The sequence below is a fragment of the Agrilus planipennis genome, unplaced genomic scaffold, assembly GCF_000699045.2.
Source record: "Agrilus planipennis isolate EAB-ADULT unplaced genomic scaffold, Apla_2.0 scaffold24, whole genome shotgun sequence".
Classification (NCBI taxonomy): domain Eukaryota; kingdom Metazoa; phylum Arthropoda; class Insecta; order Coleoptera; family Buprestidae; genus Agrilus; species Agrilus planipennis.
The window spans coordinates 665,445-672,914 of NW_020439076.1; the positions used below are offsets into that span (position 1 = coordinate 665,445).

Genomic DNA, 7,470 nt, shown 5'->3' on the forward strand with positions numbered 1-7,470 from the left:
CCTTATTGGGCACAAAAATCAAATTAGCCCCAAAATAATAAAAATCAAAAATAGAAATACAAATATGGAAATATAAAAACTTGTCACTCAGATCTATTTGAAACAATATTCACTAGTGACTTACTTTGAAGCGTCGGCTAGACCTCAATAGGGTTCACCGAAGCCTTAATCTATCCAGCGCCGGGTGTCCACGATTTTCATCCTCTCCGTGATGAGTGAGGGTGAGGGGGGGGAGGAGACAAGAAATTACTTGATTATATTAGCGGTAAATCCAATCTAAATAATCATCTTCATCCGTTGTTGAATTACCTTCTTTTTTGATCTTTAAGAATGGATGCAACTGCAAATCTGGAATAAATAAACGAGTTTTGAAAACAAAACAAACAACCCCTATAATGATACATATGTGAAAGACAAGTACATCTTTTCAATTAATTTCGGTAAATATAATTAGTTAGGTATACATTTTTGAAAAATTAGTGGATCCATTCGTAGTTGGGAACACCCTGTATCTAAAGTGAAGTTGGTGGCCTCTGTTAGTACATTAGCGTTACTTATCTCGGATACGACCTAGAGCGCGCAACCTGCAAACAGTTCGAGAGAAGTAGTGCCAGATGGCGCCGATTCAGCTGTAACCCCCAGTGCTCTAGCCCCTTATCGACCTGTACTTATGGAATTGAGGATGTTTATCACATGTTTATGACGTTTATGATAGACGACCTTGGAACTGCGAAATTTGTTTATGTACGTTTTGGAGTAAACAACGAATATTGTGTCGCGAAATGTTTTTAAAAACCAAATACGACAAATTTTCGAAAATTAGTTTTTACAGCTTTTGTGAGTATATTCATTTAATTTACTTTACCTGAATCCTATTTTCTGTTAATAAGAATGCAGTTGAGGCATGTGGTGGGTGTTATTCTCTGTTTGTAGCTATCGCTGTTATTGTTGTGCTTCCATAAAATTAATTCTAATACCATTTCAGTTAATAATGGATCGAATTTGTTTGTACACTACGGCTAAAATCATCTCAGAATCTGGTCATGGATGCTATGGAGAAAGATTAAAGGACGAGTCAATATAAATTCCATATTAGTGAGTTTATTTGAGATTAATATAGTGGTGTAGGTAAAACTAAAGAAAAAGGTGCATGTGGGTTATAGGTTGTGTAAGTGTTTTAGTGCAAAGCCTAATTTCAATTACTAAATTAATTGGAATATCTACTTATTAAATTAGTTATTATTCCTATTGTTTTTATTTGTATGGAAATTTTGGCTGGCTTTGATGGGCTGCCTATTAAAACAAAAGAATACCTAATTTTTTTTTATTTTTATTTAAAACATTGTTTTGTTTTAAATGTCCAGTTAAATATTAAAATTGAATATGATTGGGTCAACTAATGTAAAAAATGACCACAAAATGTCTTAAGCCTCGTTATAATACCGTAAGGTCGTATATACTTGATAAACTAAATCAAATGTAAAATTAATGAAGTATTTTTACCACGAAAAATGTTCCACACTGGTTCCCTACCATAACTACAGATATCGGTTATATCATTGACGTTTTATCATAATTGGCTAGGCCTGTGAGCCATTAAAAATATTAAGGACGTGGAGCCTTCATCACAATTTTGGCATAGTTTCATTNATAATTGCATGAGTTTACAAAATTTAATTTTTTACATAAGGCAAAAGGGGTTTTGCATTTCAATGGGCAAAATTAAACAGTACAGGGCTATTTTTTAAAAGTACACCTTAATTAAAGTAAATAGTTGATTTAAAAAAACAAAAATTTCGCTTTAGTCTTAACCATATATAATTAAAAATAAAATATTAATACAAATGTATAAAAAGAACCAATCAAATAGATAAATCAGAGTCAATGAAAAAGAGCAAAAGCTGCCTTCTTAATTGATTATGATACAATTGCTGCAATTGTTTAGAAAATAAATGAGTAGTTATAATTAGAAGTCACTTGTTTTATGCCTACATATTGTAGAGAAATACGACGATAGCGGTCGTTTCAGTAAATGTTCCGCATAAGAAATATAAAACACACAAAATACTGTAATGTCATTTATACCGTTAATTAGGGTAAATTGCATGGTAAAAATGAAAAGAAAAAAAAACAAAAAAGTAGGAACAAATTTTTATTAAAAAATTTAAAAACAGAAATACCTATTTTATTGTCATTATAACACGATTGTATAAGTAATAAATTTCTTTGTTTCTATTCCTGCTTTATAATGTACCCCCTGGTTCTTGGATGTTTTCGTTCTTTTATTAGCAACCCATTTTTGTTTTTGTAGGATCCTTTGCAGATAAGTACATTCATACACTTGCAAGAATAATACAATATGGTAAATATTTCAAGCAAAGGACAATACTCCATTGTTTATGGGGCTTCACATGCTTCTAGGTATGGGTATGCCAGTCATGTAGCCAAATTAAGCATTTTATAAAACACATGCTTTTAAATTAAAACAACTGGCCAAAACTATACAATATCCAATTTATCTCAATCTCCACTCCCTCCAAAGGAGAATAGATTAAAATTTTTGAAGATTTTGAGGAAGGTTAGTGGTTTCGGTCAGTTGTTTTAATCTTACGATTAGACACACTTATTCATCAAGCAGTGTAACTTGTAAATAGCTTTAAGAGTAAATTATTAACAAAGTAATACTTAAACTAAAAGCAAAAGACACTAAAAATTGTTTTTCTTTTCTAGTCGCATGGGTAAGCTTTAAGAGTATGCACCCCAGCCAAGAAGACTGCAAACCGCTTGCAAAGAAGACTAATACTTACAGTTACCCAGTGGTAAATAAGACCAATCAGTTAAAATCAATTTAGAAGAGCAAAATGCTTACTAAATCGACCATAACTGGTTGTTTCATTTGTTGAAAGATAACCTCTTTCAAAGTTCATTGAACCTAGATGCGATTATTCATTTGTTTTAAGATAAAAAAAGTCAAAAACAAATAAAATTGCCGTAAAACAAGTGACTACCAAAACCATTTGGATGAGCAGTTTTAAAAACAGCCTATTAGTTAAGTTCAAACAATCATACCTTTCGATTCAAGCAGAATCTGTCTATGCTGTTCGAAGAGTCTTATTTTCACCATAAAGTCGCTGCAATTACTGGAATATTGTTAAAATGGTTTCAATATAGTAGTAGAACGATTTAATAATAATAAAGGGCCCAAACCACTATCAATGTTTTGGAATCTTGCAAAAACCATGTACTGCAAAAAAATTAAAATCGTCTTAATTTGCGTATAGTAAAATATAGTAAAACGTCGGTTGCTTAACAAGTTCGGTCAAATCGTACGAAATCATCCTAAATTTTTAAGGAATAATTTAGGAATAAATGGTTATTAACTTGAGAAGGTATTATTAAAATACCAGGAAAAAAAAATAATATCCGGAATAACTAATATGTGCATCGTATCCTGCAATATTTAATGATAAGATTTGGACAATTGCATGAGTTGTAGCTAAACATTTTAATGAAAGAAATTTAATTTTCTCACCTTCTATAAAGACGCTTGACTTCACGGAATTGTAACGTTGTAATGGCGCACGCGTTAGAAATGCACGGTTTCAAGTAGCAGTAGTAATTTGAATTTATTTCTATATTTTAATGTTCAAGTAGCAGTAGTAATTTGAATTCATTTATTTCTATATTTTAATGTTCTGAATACAATTAAAATTTCAAAAATGTTAATTGAGCACAATTGCAAGGAGGTCCATGGTAACAGATTCTATTAATAGCTCAGAATAATTTAATACTTTCAAAATACAAAAAACGGTTAATCGCCAAAGAAAACTAATACGCACATCGTAATCTGCAATATTTAATGATAAGATTCCGACAATTGCATGAGTTCCGGCCAAAATATTTAATTATGAAAATATAATTTCTTACCTAGAAGGAACAAGGGATACGTAACACGGCCAATGTTTTAGTGAAAGATGGCTGCTGCCAACTACAGGCGAAAAATGTAAACTACGTATTTCTAAGCCGTCTTAGTTATAAGTGTCGTTGCTTTTTAAGCAAAAATTGAAGAACGCAATTTTATTCTACTTAGTTATTGTTTTACGATTTAATTTTGAAATACATTAAAATGTTTTTCAAGTGGCGCTTGATTGTTTTTAAATTAAAATTGAAACCAGATCGAAATTGCATCCTTTTTGTTTTTTTTTAAATAACTCGAAAATAAAGCAATTATGAGAAGCATTAGTGAATATTTTTTTAATTAATTTTAGCCACTAGATAATCTCAAATTATAGAAGAAAAATGTTGCTACTGTCACTCCCTTGTCGGGAATCGAACCCCTACGAGGAGGTAACGCAGCAGCTTAGCAGTAGAGTAGTGGTGCTTAAAACCAGGGATCCGGATTCGATTACCGGCAGCAGCAACAATTTTTCTTCAATAATATTAGGTTATGTGTAGACAAAAATTCAAAGTGTATCAAATTTTGAGATTTTTACAAAAATACTTTTTTGTAGAAAATTAAATTTTGCATAGGAATACGTTTTGTAAAAAATTTTTATCTATTTTTAATACTAAAAATAACCGAAAAACTAAGCTAAAAATTTAGGAAAAACCACATTTATTCAGTGCCTAATTCGTCATAGTTTTTTATGACATTCTAAGTCTTAAGTTTTCTGATTGTTCTTTTCGTGAAAGAAGAGTTTCTTTCAATTTTCCATGCATCTTTCCAATAAAAATAATAGTGTAGCTGTTGTCTCACCCTCACCGGGAATCGAACCCGGGAACTTTGGCTTTACGCATCAATACTTATAGCGTAGTGGTCAGAAAAAAAAATTGTTGCTGCTCTCGTAGCTTAGTGTTCAAAGCATCGATGCGTAAAGCCAAAGGTCCCGGGTTCGATTCCCGGCGAGGGTAAGACAACAGCAACAAATTTTCCCTCACTAACCTGAGGTAGTTTATGGTGAGTAAAAAATTGAAAATGAATTTTCACATTAATATTTGATATTCACCACTATTAAATGTCAAAGTGTTTCATATATACTTGCCCTATAGTTGGGTGTATTTGACGTCTAATTCACGTTAGTGCAAAATATTTGACGGTATATAATTACATTTTTTTCTATTACAATGGATTTCGGGTATAATGACGACGAAGGGACCACTGTAATTTCGTCGTTATATCCGGAAGTCGTTACAGCCAAAAAGATACAGGTACGTTTGTAAAGTTTTCAAAATTTTCCAATTTTGAAACTATTTCCGCCTTTTTTAACAGTAAATGTGCGTCTTGGAGTCATACTTATTCAAAAGTTTGCTAAATACTGTTGCTACTCAGAATATCACTTTGTAACTAAACCATTTTAACTAACATTTATAAACACTCAGTGTAGTGACCCACTCGCTGATCATGTGAGGATGTAAACAAAAGATAAAAAAGCTCTGTGTGTCTTTGGTGGCCGACTCCTGTCGCTATATCTGTATAGGATTACTAGGGATTTGTTACAAATGATTAATTAAAAACAGTAGCCACTTACTAAAGTATGCTTTAAATTCAAGGGACTTAGACTTAACGTCGCTATAGCAAAATGGTCGCTACAACCAAGTCGTAATAAATGTATTTTCAAATGTTTTTTTTTTGCTTTAAAGGTGTAAAAAGAAAAGGTTGGAAGCGTTTGAAATGTGGTGTTATAGGCGGATGATGATATCGTGGGTAGAAAAGGTTAGAAATGAAAAGGTATTGGAAATAATAGCAGAACAGAGGACTCTATGGAAGTCAATAAAAAATAAGCGAGATAGGTTGGTAGGACACCTTCTCAGGCATGAAGGTCTAGTCAGAGACATATTAGAGGCAGAAACGGGAGTTAGGAGGGGTAGAGGCAGACCTAGAGTAGATTACTTTTCGCAAATAGTTAAGGATGTGGGTTGTTCTAGTTTTAAGGGAATGCGAAGGTTAGCTAAGGACAGAAAAGAGTGGAGGTACGTGTCCAACCAGTCTTAGGACTGACGACCTTATGATGATGAAAGGTGTAATTACTGATACGTATTTTAATTCAATGATTTGTTTGCGAATATACATATGTAAACATTACTTCTAGGAATAAAAGGTACTGATATCTAGGTAGTATTACCTGAAATCTATAATTTAAATCGTCAGAAAATAAAGTTACCATTTTTCTTTTTCTTGGACTTTTAGAAAACATCTAATATACCTAATTAGAAAATTCGTTATAGATCTACAATTTTGTGTTACATTCAATCGCTTCTTTCGTTTTAACTTGTTTCTTTCGTTTCAAACTGTATCAAGTTCACACATATTACACTAATACATTTTTTGTCGAACGTTATCATGCGATTAGAGAGTAAGAATATTTACTGTCCTTCGCAAGGATTTCCAAGGTTGCTGTCGAGATCTCTTACTTTAGTAGGTTGTTTACTTCAACAATTATTTAAAATAAAGTTATAATGACTTTGTACGAAAGACGTCCTGTACATATTAAAGATGTTTTAAAATTAAGGAGGTACTAATTACAAATTATGTGCATGCATTATTAAACTACAAATTTTTTCCCGCTGCTTCGCTCGCGTTATTATCTTAAATATGTGTAAAAGATCATCGGCGACCACATAAAATTATTTTTTCTATCCCTCGGGAACGGTGTTTTTTCTTTAGGATAAAAGGTACCCTATGTACTTTTCTACACCTTTGACAATGTGTCTACGAAATTTCATGATGATCGAGTTGTTAAGGTCTTAAATCGACCACATAAAACTAATTTTTCTATCCCTCGGAAACAGTAATTTTTCTTTTAGATAAAAGGTACCCTGTCTTTTTTGTGCCACTGACATTGTGTCTACAAATTTTCATGACGATCGAATGAGTAGTTAAGGCGTGAAATCGACCACATAAAACTAATTTTTCTATCTCTTGGGAACAGTATTTTTTCTTTAGGGTAAAAGGAACTCTGTGTTCTTTTCTGTACCCCTGACAATGTGTACAAAATTTCATGAAAATCGAGTAGTTAAGGTCTTAAATCGACTACATAAAACTAATTTTTCTATCCCTCGGGAACAGTATTTTTTTCTGTATCAAAGGTTACCTATGTCCTTTTTTGTAACCCTGAAATGTGTCTACAAGATTTCATGATGATCGAGTAGTTGAAATAGTAGCCTGAAATCGACCACATAAAACTAATGTTTATAACCCTGGAGAAGAGTATTTTTTCAAGATAAAAGGTACCGGATGTTCTTTTCTGTATCCCTTACAGTATGTCTACAAAATTTCATGACGATCGAGTGAGTAGTTAAGGAGTGAAATCGACCACATTAAACTAATTTTTCTATCCCTCGAGGAAAGTATTTTTTATCTTGATCAAATGTACCCTATGTCCTTTTCTGTATCCCTGAGTATGTGTCTAGAAAAGTTCATGATTATCGAATGAGTAGTTAAGGCGTGAAATCGACCACATGAAACTAATT

General features: G+C 32.3%; 1 pseudogene; it reads left to right on the top strand.

Moving 5' to 3' along the window:
• The first annotated feature begins 649 nt into the window (after positions 1-649).
• The window catches only part of LOC108741886, a 16,362-nt pseudogene continuing 9,541 nt past the window's right edge, over positions 650-7,470 (top strand).